The following is a 14711-nucleotide window of genomic DNA, read 5'->3' as shown; positions in this document are numbered from 1 at the left end:
CCTCCGCCTCCTCCTCCTCGGCCCTGCATCAGGAAATACAGGAAGAAGGGGGGAGGGCGTCAAACACAAGGCGAACCCACCCTGGTTCCGAAAGGAGACGTGCGCTGTTTGGATCGGGAGAAGCGGGCAAAGTGGGCCCGCCGCCGGTGACGCTCGTTCCAGGAAGCCCGAAGCGGCATCCCTCAGCTCAGCACACCTCCTGCCTGCCGTCCGCCTTGCTTTGGCCGACCCCGCTCATCCTATCTCCGGCATCTCCTCCTTCTTGCAATAGAAGGGCCCAAAAGGCGCACTCGGAGGGGGGCGGAAGGCAGATGTTTCAGAAGTTGCTCACCACTGACGGCATGGCTTGCATCCAGCACTCTGCAGTCTTCTAATGTTCCACTTCTCTCCAGTCCCCCCCACTGCCTGCCTCTATTCATCCAATACGGGCAGCATCAGCATCCGGGTTCCGCTCCCCCCTCCCCCACTCTCCTCCATCATACGCTCTCCCTTTCTCTTTCTCTTGCATCCACCCTTTCTCCTTTAAAAAAAAACAAAGTTGCTTCCAGTACAATTGCCTGCAGCTAGTCAGTAGCATTAAATCATTAAAGTTAACATTTCAATTGATGCAATTGGTGCTGATGACTTTTAGAAAAATGTGTAATTAAATCACAGTCGCTCTTGGAAATTTCAATGATTGCGATTTTAGTTCTTTTGAGAATTAGCCACAAAAGTTCAATTATTATTTTTTACATCACTTCCTCCCTTGAAAAACAACGCTTGTGATTGGCTGTTTCGGGTCATGTGCCATTTTGCTGCGCTCTCAATGTGATAGTTTTCTACAATTTGTTTTGTAAATATGACCTTGCACGCGTAGTTGCACATTTGAATACACATTTGAAAAGTAATCGAAATTTACACATACATGTTTAGTTATATTATTCTGAGAAAGTTATTAAAATGTTACGCTATTACATTTTCAACAGGTGAGTTATTGTCACCATCTACATTTCCAAAGTACTCTTCCCATAAGTAAACCCATATTAAATATTATTAAGGGGTTATTATTTTGCACTGCTAGTGTAGCGGACATGCCGAGGTTGGAGGACATGCAAGAGTTCAATTCCTGACCTTTGCCCCAACACCAGCGAAATACCTGAACACAAAAAGTGTGGGCCGCATCAAAACCGCACCAAACAGATCATGCAGGTCACTCGTAGTTTGTTACTTAAATAGTTTAAGATGAAAGATGTGGATGCAATGCTGTTTTTCATTCGTAGCAATAGTTAACATTTATGTTGCTTAATTAGTGACCCTAAGGGAAGTGGTGCTTCCTGTTTCATACTCCATATCAATAGGGGGGCGACACACAAAGTGGAAGTGAAAGCAAATTGTTCGTATGTATGTTATATGCAAAATCCATATATGTAAAAAGGTATGGTTGATACAAGTGGCCGAAATGACATCTTTCATCACATATCCTTTGTACCATTTCATTGACTTGACTGAGTACTCACATCCCACCACAGGTCCAGCGACAGTGCGGTGGCTGATGTTGACATTGTCAGGTCTGCCTGTTGGTTCACACATCTTTATCCGCTATAGTATTTAATATTATTGTTATTTAATATATAATACTAGTTTACCCGAAAGGCCGATTGGAAAACACAACATGAAAAACTACAGTACATACACAGACTGCAACTCCTTTCCTCGGTGAAGTATACCTTCCAGCCACAGGATGGTGCTGTTATAGCTACTTAGATGGTAGAAATAATTTTGCTATATAGTACTGCACTTCGCTTCATACACTCAACAGTCAAAACTTCTATATGACTGATCACGCATTGTGTGATGTAACAAGAATGTGGCCGTACTTGTACAGCTTTGCTTGACTCTGTTGGAGTTGTGTTGGTTGTAGTTTATAATAACTGTGCAGTAATCTGTACTAAATCACACATTTATTTATTCATTTATTTAGCCTGAAAATAATCTGCATTGTTCAAGGTGCTCGTCCCTCAGATCAAGGTTGTAGGTTCAATCCCTGTCCAAATATGCTTGGGCAAGATGCCAAACGCATAAATATATATTTTTTCCTGACTGTGTATCGTCATTACTTGAAAGTGTTGTTAAATTTGCTTCCATGGCATCACACTGCAATTACCTGGCAACTGGTTCAGGGTTTACCCCTCCTACCGCCTGCTGATAGCTGGGAAAGGGTCCAGCACTCCTTCAACCCTTGTGAGGATAGGCATCTCAAACAATGAACTTGACTGAACTTTGTATAAAACAACATCCAACATTAGCGCATCTGTAATGACTGAGGCTTAATGTTCGAGCCCTGCTGAGGACAAAAGATGAACCATGGCAACTATTCATCGGCAAGATGCTGGTTTGTTTCCGTACTTGTAACTCTTGGTGCCCTTGAGCAATGCAGTGATCTCTCCCTCCAACCTTGCACTCTCCTTTCACTCTCCCGTTGCATGTCTGATCTGGTGCCCTGTGAGGTGTGAGCCCCATATATACAGCAAACTGCAAATTGAATTTCCAATAGAAGGATGATCAAAAAATATATAGCACATGAAACACAATAGAAATTGTATTGAAAGTGTCAGGTGATGACAGGCCTATAAGAAGTTATGTGTACGTACAGTTGCTTCACTGAGTGTATCTGTGGTTGTGAGTGCTCTCATGCACAGCGGAACAAATGGTTTGGTCTTTGACGTCACACCATCCTGGAACAACATCGCACCAGCTTACATTGGTCATGCAGCATGTGAAGTTCAAACGATGCAGACGTGTGGAGTTACAAAACATTGTGGCAGACATCATCATATACTACTCAGTACAGTTGGAAAAAAACGTTTTGGGTGAATGAGTGACAACTACTTAGTGTGCCAGTCTGGGAGGGGTTCACGTCAGCCAGTCAAATGGGATTAAGAGGCTTTACCGACTGCTCTAAATGTGCAAAGTCTACACTCTACTCAGCAGTACTGGAGCTGTAAAATAAACCACAGAATCCACAATGGATGACGAAAAGAGCCGCTGAAAGGCTTTTTAAAGACAAAAACGACAGAAGTCATTGGGGAGTCTGCATACTGACGCTGCCGCAGTACCTTTGATCAAGGGACCATACCCTAGCTCAAGAGAGGCAGTACATTCTTTCACTCTGACATCTCTCCTTGCACATATGTGCAAGTACAATTTCCCCTTGAGGTATCACAATCAGTAACCAATTTTCTGGAGTGAACTGGAGTCTATCTCGCCCAGTTGCCTTTGGGCAAGAAGCAGGGTACACCACCGATGGGTTGCCAGTCTTTTCGGAGGGCCAAAGCTTCCTTTTAGATACAATCATGCTCAAACCCTTTTTTTAACATTATTGGCACCTTTGCGTGTTTTTAAGTTTTTTTTTAACTAATTTAAAACAAGACAAACATATTTAAATGGATATTGAGAGAAAGCAAGTGCAATGGATAAAAATATTGTACAAGCACTATGAAAACAATATAGAAATGACTGTAATAGTAACTTTTATGCACTCTTGTGGTTGAATAATTCCTGATATCACATGGTATTCTATAAATATGGTACACATTTTAATGCAGCTTTATATTTGCGAGGTAATTCAACTTATTTAATAGCCCTCACTTCAAACAACAAAATAACCGCATTTCTTTTGTATACCAATCATTTTGTACTTTTATTTCCATTGATAATATTCATTTCAAGTTAAGACTAGCCATTAGTTCTCTGGAAGTATTGACAGGTCAATGCATCATACATCAGCGATAAAGGGAGAGAGGGAATGGCGGAAGACTGAAGGGCATCAGTAAAGGTTTCAAACAGATGGCGGGCAGGGTTGGGGCGGTTTGGTGGGTGGGGTTGTGGGGAGGGGGATTAGGGTTACTGCTGCCAGGTCCCAAACTCAGCCCGAATCAACACAGCGCGAGTCACACCGTGATCACGGTCGTTGTTGTTGCCATTTAGTCCTATGCTGGTGTGCAGAAAGGAATGCTGGGAACTCGGAGGACTTAGTGCAGTGCAGTGGACCTAAAAGAAAGGAGGAACATATTTTTGTTCATCAATCCGTGCCAACCACGTATAGTGACAGGCAGAACAATGACATAGATGACAGAATGTACAATTAATCCAGCATTCATGGACAGAATAACAGATTTGCGGTCAACTCAACAGGGCCCAGTTTTCCCACCGAGTTTGTACATTTGTGTGAACGAGAGACAAAATCATTTCAGCATATCTACTTTCGTTCCATTTTAGTATTTTTAGTGTGCAGTGATATTGTTCCATTTTCAATAAATTGTTTGGCCTGAAAATAAAAGTTGTACAGTACACTCTGCTGAAGTGACCCCAAACAAGGCCTGCAGTCCAAAGAATGGCTCATGCTCGCTCACATTGAGATTTGGAGGGCGACTCCTGGCTCATGATGTCCCCTCAGCCACATGCTTCACACAAGCCTCGAAGGCCTCTAAGAAGTTTTTGCACGCCTCTTCTCCCTTCTCTGACATGCTGGAAAAAAAAAAAACCCAAAGAATGAGACATTTGTTCATACAAGATTCTTTATCTTATATCAAATATTGTGACCCATTCTGCACCGGTGCATGTATCTTAATGAATAACAGTGAGCAGGATGAAGATGATAATGAAGTTGCCAAAACAGATCCATTGTTTCATGTGATAACAGATTTTGAACTGAAAAATGTTCAACAACGTCCTTGGAACAAATGATGAAACCTTGTTACTGTAAATGTGTATAGTGAAGTTGTTTGCCCACACATGACGGACTTTTAGATGGCGACCAGTCCAGGGTGTAACACCGCCTCGAGCCCAAAGTTGGCTGGGGTTGCCTCCAGTGCACCTTCGACCATGATGATGATCAGCCAAACAGAAAATGATGGATGTTGTACTGTATTGTACAGTATTATGTTAAGAGGTGTATTGTAATATCTTATCCTTATGTTTGTGCAGAATGGATGGAAAGAAAGTATTTAAACAGATATTGAAACTGTCCACTGAATAAAGAAAACTGCCACAAGAAACTGCAGAAATGAGTCAAACGAAGCCGGAGATATTTTGAGGCTGAGAGATTATTTCAGGCTCTCATGCAGCAGCAAATTTTGCATCCGACACTGCCAAAGTGCATTAGGGTGATGGCGCATGAGAAGGGGGGTGGGCAGGGGGAGGAGTTATGAATACACAAGTCAGTGTCTCCGTGTACCCATCTGTTTGGCAGAACTCCACAGAGGAGGGGCGGAGAGAGGGAGCGAGGGAGCTTGCGTGATGATGGAGCGATGACAAGACACGCAGGTAGAAGACTCAGTTTAGAGGGTTGGGGGGGGCACATGATTTCTTTGTCATGGGTTAACTCCTCCCACCCATTCATGGTATTAGGCACAAGAGTCCATAGTGAATAGTTATAAGAATATAACTAAAAAGAACATTCCGTACGTTCAGTGACAACAAGCCGTGGTGTACAGAAAAACTGAAGAAACTTCACCAGGCTAAAGAGGTCGCATATCGTAGTGGGGATAGAGTCATGTACAATCCCATTAGAAACCAGCAGACTAAATAAGTGAACATTATCCAGCAAAACTGGAAAAACAGTTTGGCGCCAATTACTTCAAATCAGTCTGGTACGCATTACAATTACAAGCGACCATCCCCGCCAGTGGACAACAATAGTAGGCTAGCCGGCGACCTGAGCAGCTTTTACTGCAGATTTGAAAAGGAGAGTTTCAGTTGAGTCACACCACCGATCACTTCAACGCTTCCGACTTCTGGGATGACCATCCGTGAACAGGACGTGTGATGGAAACAACAAAAGATTAACTAAGTGGGCGGCCCACATGACAAGTCAGTTTAAACTGCCTACACTCCTTAAAGTCTACAATCAGAAAAAATACAATCAGAGCAAAACATATTTACATGCCACATATTAATAGGAAATTGTTTGCTTCAACTGCATGGCATAAAAAAACCTCCCACCGAGAATAGCTTAGAAAAGAACACTCTGGGTATCTTCAACCCCGAGTATCTTGTAAACCCGATGAAAAGACATCAAAGATTATTTAAAATATATTTTTAAAATTACTGGACACAAAACTTCGTCAACTGACACAATCTAATATGATCCAGTACGAAACCTGCTTCAATTATTATCCCTTTACACAATAAAACCACCTTTTAAAGATTGACACTGTAAGCGAGTTTATTGGTCCCAGTATGGTTTGCTAAATCACGATGACAGCTGTCTTAAATATTTTGCTTACCTTGTTCAAACATGATAGAATCAGAATATTGGGCACAGCTCCATGTATTGTGCGGTACAATTTTGATTTTTTTGTTGTATGTGGCTGAAATGAAGCCCAGTGACACGTGATCTTCTGGCATGAATCACCCCGCGACCACTACCACCATTCAAAAACTTGAGCGCCTTCTTGCATCAATGGATTTCCTGTGCAATTATGAGTTACTTACTATTTATTGCAGGGCTCATTTCTTCCACTATAGCATGCAGTTAGCTAACTAGCTACGCCTACAACCTGAACAAACATCTTTCCTAGATGCCGCAATTTACAGAACAGCTCGGTGACAGCTATATTCCCAAGTGCCGAGCGCTACTGTGATATGTTGAAATACAACGCATTGTAAGGTGACTCAAAAGTCTGTGATGTACCACAACATAGGACTTAATGTCTAATATACACATTTTTGACATGTTTCTGTTATGTGGGCTCGCAGACAACACCTCATCGAGTGAGGTGGTGGTATACTGGACGACCTTAGCGACACTCCATGGCTTCCAGAGAACTGCCAGTCCGTGTGATAACTGGGGGGTATTTTCATTCATTCACATATAGCCAGCTTGGTAGCAACACTTGTCTTGTTGGTGTGTCAAATTAATCAGTAATAATCGTTTATTTTCCTTTTATAGGGACTTGGAGTGCAAAAATGTTGAAGGAAAAGTCACACATTTGAGATGAATATTGGTTGAAATAAAGTCTTAATTCCTATTTAAAAATATAGGGGGGTGGTCCCTTGTTGCATTCAGCACTTTTCCTAATTAATCAGTGCCTCCATTCCAAGACGGCCATGCCCATAAACTCAGTGGGCCCTAATTTTGTGAACGCCATCAATCCAGTGTGGCAGGAAGTGCAACTGTGTGCCAGGGGGAGATTAGACTAGTGTTGTTAATTTCGTAGACCAATGCAGATGGAGTCCACGGTTAATCCATTTGCATCTTTGCTGATACTAATTACCATCTTTAATGGGATGTCGATAGATTTGACAGATGTTTGGGTTCAAACCACTAATGTGCAAAGTTTGAAACATGAAACTAGTTATTGAATGATATATTATAATACCACAATATGTTCTATTAAAATAATATTATTTTTTAACGTCAATGAAATACATCAACTGAAAACTTTGATTTGGCAAGATGCCAAAATCTTAGGAAAACAACAAGGATCCACATGAAGTAGTCATTGTAATGTAAACTGCTAAGATATAAATTCCGTAGGTTTTATTGCTGCCATAAAACATGCAAAACACTCTCAAGCAAAATGACACCAGTGGTGTTTGCCCACACCAGTTCTCAATGGTTCTATCACAAACAACCTCATGCAATATGTTTGGGGAAATTTCTGTTTGCTTAAATTAAAATTGAGCAATCTTCGTAAAGGTAATTTTTTTTCAATTTTTCTCTTGAACAGTATTGGATATTATTAAATGATAAGATGGCTGAGTCACCTGAGACTGTGACCCTCGTGAGGGACAGCGGTACAAAACAATTGATGGATGTACAAGTCGTAAAAAAAAAAAAAAAAAAAAAATGATGATAATAATAATCAGTGTACATACAAACACATTCAAAGTGAAAAAAAGAAAACAAAAAAAAAGAAAAAAGAAATAAGCCCGTCTGTTTTTCTGGGTGTGTTGCATGGCTTTGTGCCTGTGCGTGATGCAACATGCAGCTGGTAGCCGCAGCTCAGCACTCAGCACTTTACTATGCCAGGAGGTTGCTGAAAACGGTGGATGGTATGTGTGTCACGGAGGAAGTAGAGGCTGCTGATATTACGTCATATGAAGTATGCATGTGTGTGTGCGCGTGTGTGCGCTAGGATTACAGGAAAGGAGGAAGAGATGATGACATCACCACTAGCCATCACACAATGTCCCAAAAGAGCGTACTCACACCGTTAAGCAAGATCATATTGCAGGGTCATGGGGCAAAACCAGGTTGCCATGGCCACCAATGATGCGTTATCAGTTCAAACTGATAAATTGCGGTTAAACCCAGACTGCATATCGATTCGAGTTTTCCATGTTAGAATCATAATTATGAGGGTGCATTAGATACATCCGGTCATCGTCGAGGCCGTGTGATGGCGTCCTCTTGTCTGTCACAAAAGAAGGCTGAATTATTTATAACGATCGTGTTGTAGTTTGTCTTCTGGGACCCCGACATGTATTATAGATCACTCAGCAGGTGCGACGGCAACAAATAATGTAAAACATTAGTCAAATGAGCTATGTTCAGATAGACTTATTGGACAGTTCATTGGGTACACACACCCCATAAAATGTCAGCTGTATTTAAAGTTTCATTCTTGTGAAGGTCAAATTTTCAATATTCACATTGGCAGAGAGCAACTCATTTAGTACTTTAAAGTTAATTATTGTGATTCTAGTTGGTGTACAGCATCATACTGAGATACGTTTATTTATTAAACTCATATATGGCAACCACTGCTGGCACGGTGGACAACTGGTTGGCACATCTGCCTCACAGTTCTGAGGAACCGGGTTTAAAATCCAGCCTTGCCTGTGTGGAGTTTGCATGTTTTCTCTGTGTCTGTGTGGATTTTCTCATGGTACTGCGGTTTCCTCCCACCACTCAAAAACATGCACCTTAGGTTAATTGAGGACTCTAAATTGCCCGTGGGTGTGAATGTGTGTGCGAATGGTTGTTGGTTTGTATGTGCCCTCCCATTGGCTGGCAACCAGTCCAGGGTGTACCCCGCATCTCGCCCAGAGTCCGTTGAGATAGGCTCTAGCTTGCTCGCGACCCTCATGAGGATAAGCGCTATGGAAAATGGATGGATGTGTGGATGATAAGCACTTTTTGTTTTACAGCAGCTACCTGTATGTACCAATGAAACCATTTTTGTAAATTATAATTTTGATGCAGCAATTTTTAATTGGCTCCCATTAATCTGTGCACATGTCCCTAATTTTGTCTCTTGTGTATGTAAATTCATGAAACAGACATAAGGGTAAAAAGTTCGTTTGAACTTTTGTTGCAGAGTAAAAGAGGAAGACGTTACTTTGATACGAATATTTGATTTTCTCGAAATTTACAAAGCACAATAAAGCTCAGAGTCACAAAGTTCTTGAAGTCTCATGACATCGACAAATTTTCCGCACGCTGCACTATCGTTACCAACCTTTGCTGAGTCACTGAATTCCAAAATGGAAAATAAAAAGCAAGAATGAGGGCACATGTTTACACATGCAACTGCAGTCAATCAGTGACAGAGAGATAGTGTACTGCGTGTGTTTGTGTGCATGTGTAAAGGCTGAAGGGTAAATGGGGGTGTGGGTCTCAATTAGTCCGATGCAAAGGCCCAAAGTAAAAAAACTACCAACTTGAATGCCGGCTGTACATGTTTGCAACATACGGGTACTGCTCACCGTAACTATTAACAAAGAATATCCCAGCTGCGCTTGCTGTATGTGCATAAAGACACGACATATATTTTCTCTATATTACCACCACATCAAGTCGTAGAGGAAAATACTGTACATTTAAAACATACGTTGCCTTTCATAGGGCAAAATATCAGTTATATTTGCATTAAAACAAGTTAAAGTATTCAATGTGTGAAGAGGTTGATTAAAAAAAACTTTACAAGTCATTTTTGGAGCTTATAGTTTGTACATATATGCATGCCATATAAGTAGATCAACTAAGGGGACCAAACCTAAAATGACTCCTGCATTTTGTATTTTAAATGAATACCTTTTCAGATGTGACCTTCATAAGGTCATATATACACTTCATAAGTGACCAGAGTTAATAGCCCACCTTAGCACTCCCTGTAGAAAAGAAGTAGATGACAAGTAGAGAAATAAGTTGATATATAATTGGAAATGTGACATGAGACGTTAAAAAGCTGTTGTCTATAAATACACGCGAGGCTCTAGTATTGATTACACGTTAACTGTGCAGCTAAGTGCAGCCCAAAAGTTTACTGGTGTGTTCTGACAACTATTAAACAACATCATGCTGACCTATTTGAAAATGGATTATTAATCTAAAGTAAACTAGTCATCAGACTTGAATCCACTTGCGATGCCATTTTAACATTTTGTCACTTGCTCATAAAATATTACATGGCCTTCGTATCTTGCTGACTTTGTGATACCGCATGTTCGTTTAAGAAACCCACATTTGCAACAGTCTTTTGGCAACTCAGAGACCTAAAAAGAAGTCAGATGGTCCTATACTAGCACTATTTCTCAAACAATAGTACAGATATTTCTAATGATACGTGCGCCCCCTCTCGTGATACACATAAGAATCACTGAATTAAATATTTAAACTATGTACAATGTTACAGTGCCTTGGACCTGTCGTACATTTTTGTCAACTTTGGGCCCGTGAAGCCCTTTCATCCAATTTTTGTGATTAAGAGCTAGTCAAAAAACAAACAAACTTGATGGTGTGACTGGACAATAACTCGTCCCTCGTCATTAAATAGTCACCTTTATAAAGTCAAGATTACTTTAACTACCATCAGAATGACAATGTAATAAAATAAACTGAAAATTCAAATGTCAAACACTGAGTCGGCTGAACAGCCAAACAATACAAAAATAATTTTGTTTTGTTTTAAAATTATTATTTTTTTACTTCTGAGCAACGAACATTGTTCTGCATGTTGTGCCAATGTGCACAATAACACGAGTATACTCCCCCAATTAACACCGCAAACTATGTCGTGAGAGCTAGAAACTATTTTATCATGAAGAACCTGTAGGGTTAATTTCTCAGAGTGGTTCCCCTTCGCGTACTGGCATGCAAAGACTTTTACAAGCCACAATAAAAGACACAACTATGAAAGCGAATGAATGCTCAAGTTGTTCATGTAAGAGATTACGATTAAAACCAAGAATGTTTTGTGCTAAGTGAGTAAGATTGCATGAGTCGATATAAGGCTTGGTGAAACCAAGCCCCCGATTCACCACCTAATGCTGTCTTATCTGGCCCAGTCACACGGCCATCATGACTTTATCATGGCCCTACACAAGCTGGGCCTGTATCGTGTGAGAGCTTAAAAAGTGCTGAACCCTGACATCCTGTTCATTTTTTGTTCACACATTGTAGGTAAATTATGTGCCATGTGCCAAGTAGTGTACTGGAATCAAAGTATTACATCACTGCATCTCGCTCGGCTGGACAGATCAGGCATCTTTTTTGTTCGGTGTCTGTAATATGTCTCCACAAAAATAAAATACCATAAAATAAAAACAACATGAAAAACACAATCGCTGTTTCTAATTGTTGACGCAGCGCAACATGAGAGATGAAAGGGAGACAAATGCTAACGCAAGGGATTCTGGGAAGAGGAGGCTAGTGACGTAAGCAGATTCCCAGCCTTCATCCATGCGTACAAATGGGCATCAAACCTCACCGTGCCGTCAAACACCATTAATCGCTAAATCTCTCTTTCCAACATTGGGCGCCCCAAGTTTGCATGACCTTTACCCCGAGACTCTGCTAACAGCGTCAAAGTCGCTTAAACGAGAGCTAGGCTGCGAGGTGACTTTCAGCGCCACATCGTCATCGAAAGAGACTCCATTTTAGTATGGCGGATTTTAGGAAGTGTTATATCAACCATTCAATATTGCCAAATCCACTAGGATTGAACCCCCCCCCCCCCTAAATTGTAAATCTTTAATGAGTTATGTTTTTTAAGGATATTGAGGAAATTTGTTTCTCACTGATTTTATTTTATTGCATGACATAGCTGTGGATGCATGAGGTCTTGCATGTTATATGGACTTCTCGGGATCCCATACAAGGTTGGATGGTTGGTAGGTCAGTTCTTCACTGAAGGTTTTGCAAAAGTACAAGAAACAGCATTCAAAGTTTGACATCCACTTCCACATGCATGCGTCACTTACCACTTGTCCAGGTCAGCTTTGAGACTGACACAAGGAGCAGGAACTGGGGCCTCGGCGGGTGCTGCGGCGGCGGTCTCAGAGTCCGACATGTCTGTGGTGCTGATGGCTAAGTTGATGGCGCGTGTTCTGTTCCTGTTCCTGTCCTCCAAACGTCGGCCTGGGGATCCGAACACCACCAATGGAGACACAGAGAGACAGTGGGAACGCAGCTAAGTGAAAGGGGAGGGCACACAAGAGGAGGTGGGAGGGGATAAAACACGTGAGATGATCGCACGGGTCAGGATGGGAGCCTGCGGATGGTGGTGGTGGTGGTGGGGGGGGTTAAAGGTCACATTGTGAGGGACGGAACAGGTTGCAAAGAGACAGGAAGAGACTTTGGGGGAATGGCATTTTTTTTTTTTTTATTATGACAGGTTCGTAATATGATTTAATGCAATTTCTAAAAAATGCATTTTTGCTATCACTCAATACTGTTAAATTTGTACAGTAGAGAATGTGAAAAAGTGAAAAGCTCAACACAACTATGTGTGTGTTTTGGAATCTCCTGAAAGCCAATCCTGCGACAAGATCTGCACATGGAGGTGCGCCCCCAAGTGGCGGATTTATACATCACATCATTTGGAACCTTGGTCAAGGGAAAGAGAATGTAGATAAATGTTCATGGCAGGTGAGACATTTTGTGTGAGGAACATTAGTGGTAAATGATGCAGGAGGCGGAAATCCTTTTTGTAATTTTGTTGTTGGTGTTATTGTTGTTCACTTTCACATAAGAAGCAACAGACATGAGCAGCGTTGTGACCTTTTGTGAACAATTCAAACCAGAACCAAGGTCACAAACATAATGCATAATGGATTTTACTTATAATTTAGTACCATCATTTACTTGGGTACATGATAACGTATTTGACAACTCCACACAACTTGTTCATCAAACTAGAAACAGTCACTCCTATACCCCATAAATGCACAGTATGATTATGTATTTAAGGTCATTTTTTTATATGGAAAAATCTAAAGTTAAAAAATTCAATGATATGCCAGAATTGATTGATCAAGGGTGTTTATTTTATTTTATTATTATTATTTTTTTTTTAGGTGGGGGTGATGTGGGTAAATGGGTCCTTTAGTTTATAAGATAAGGAAGTACTTCTTAGCGTATTCAAAGGAGTTCATTTTATGTGATCCAGACAATTACCGGCACTTGTGTAATGTTATGTCACAATACTTGTTCACTTTTTGACAGCAAACAATTCTTATCCAGGCACATTACATTCTAGTAATCATTCATATTAAATCATTTCACAAGCCATCTGAGATAAAAGAGAAAATTGCACATCTCACCAGATTTGAAGGTTATCCCACCCCAGCCCCGAAAAAAAAAAAAAAAAAAAGCTGACAGGTAAAATGTTGGTTCTTAGTTCAGATATTTTTTTTTTTTAACAGCCACTCATCTTTGATTAGCACTTTGCATCCAGGACATCTGAGCTGTTTTCCAAAATAATGCAAAAGCTCATTCATATGAAAACGGTGTGCAGTGTCTAGATTACATTAGCATCAAATGTCATCCAATTAGGGTTTCTACAGGATACATCGCTCCCTAATGAACAAATTCTATACTATAATATGAATATAATTTGTTTGTATAGAATATAGTATCAAGGTGTATTACACAATCAAAGTAGTAAAAGAAGTTTTCAACCGAATAGTAACCAATTACTAAATTATGCATTCCACCCACTGTGGGAGTTCATGTGCCAAAAAATAAAATTGTGTACTTTAGGAAACACACTTGTAGAAATGAAAAATGAGATATGTAAGTTCCTACCAATATGTCCTAGTCCAAAAGGGAACCCTCTTCACATGCCAATGTGCCAGTAGCCTGCAACAGTTCTGTGCAGAGTGTGGTCTTTTAGCAAGGGAGTGTGTTTCATTTGTGTGGTAAGCGCATGAGTGTTTGCATTTCAAACACCAGCGGGGCTCTAACAGAAAAAAAGGGGGGCTGGGGAGGGAAAAACGAGACGTGATACTGCAAGGAAGCTCTCCAACGTTCTGTTTAGGAGTGTATACAAATATGTGCATAATATGAAATATTATAAAATAAGACAACAGGCTTCATGGTTATTACACAAACTACCGTTGTGCATTTTTTTTCTTTTTTTTGCTAATGACCTGGATAACTAAGTACCTACGAGCCGGGTAACAAATGTTTCAGGACCGGGGACACAAACTGTAGTTCAAATCCAAACTACAAAAAAAAAGTTCTCTCCTCTATGGATCCGGTGGAATCTAATTGGATCGGCCTTATTGGCCTGATTTGCTGCGGTGTCTGATTTTTTGGATCGCACCCAACAGATTTTGTTGAGAACGACAAAAACTCCTTGTCACGTGACATAATCCACAATCAACGAGTTGGCTATGGAGAAGATGCCAAAATGAAATGTAGCATATCTTTGTGACGCATAAACGAGAACATTTGCAACGTAGCGCCTTGACGTTGACCAATAGCACTGTCTTTTGCAAAA

The 14711-nt window shown here is 40.8% G+C and overlaps 1 long non-coding RNA gene across 3 annotated transcripts; it reads right to left on the bottom strand.

Moving 5' to 3' along the window:
* Positions 1-1995: 1995 nt before the first annotated feature.
* Positions 1996-14099, bottom strand: LOC133514798 (uncharacterized). 3 transcript variants are annotated; one of them, XR_009798852.1, is made up of 5 exons: positions 14015-14099; positions 12190-12346; positions 4392-4506; positions 2631-4029; positions 1999-2511 (listed from the first exon to the last, which is right to left on the bottom strand). It is a non-coding gene; the product is annotated as an uncharacterized LOC133514798 (long non-coding RNA). The 3 variants fall into 3 exon arrangements; XR_009798851.1 differs by having other exon boundaries at positions 2001-2511; positions 12190-12398; positions 14015-14096; XR_009798850.1 differs by lacking the exon at positions 14015-14099 and having other exon boundaries at positions 1996-2511; positions 12190-12504.
* Between the last annotated feature and the right edge of the window lie 612 nt (positions 14100-14711).

This window comes from Syngnathoides biaculeatus, chromosome 16 (assembly GCF_019802595.1).
Source record: "Syngnathoides biaculeatus isolate LvHL_M chromosome 16, ASM1980259v1, whole genome shotgun sequence".
Lineage (NCBI taxonomy): Eukaryota > Metazoa > Chordata > Actinopteri > Syngnathiformes > Syngnathidae > Syngnathoides > Syngnathoides biaculeatus.
The sequence above is the reverse complement of the archived record's forward strand: the minus strand, read 5'-3'. Positions and strand labels throughout refer to the sequence as shown.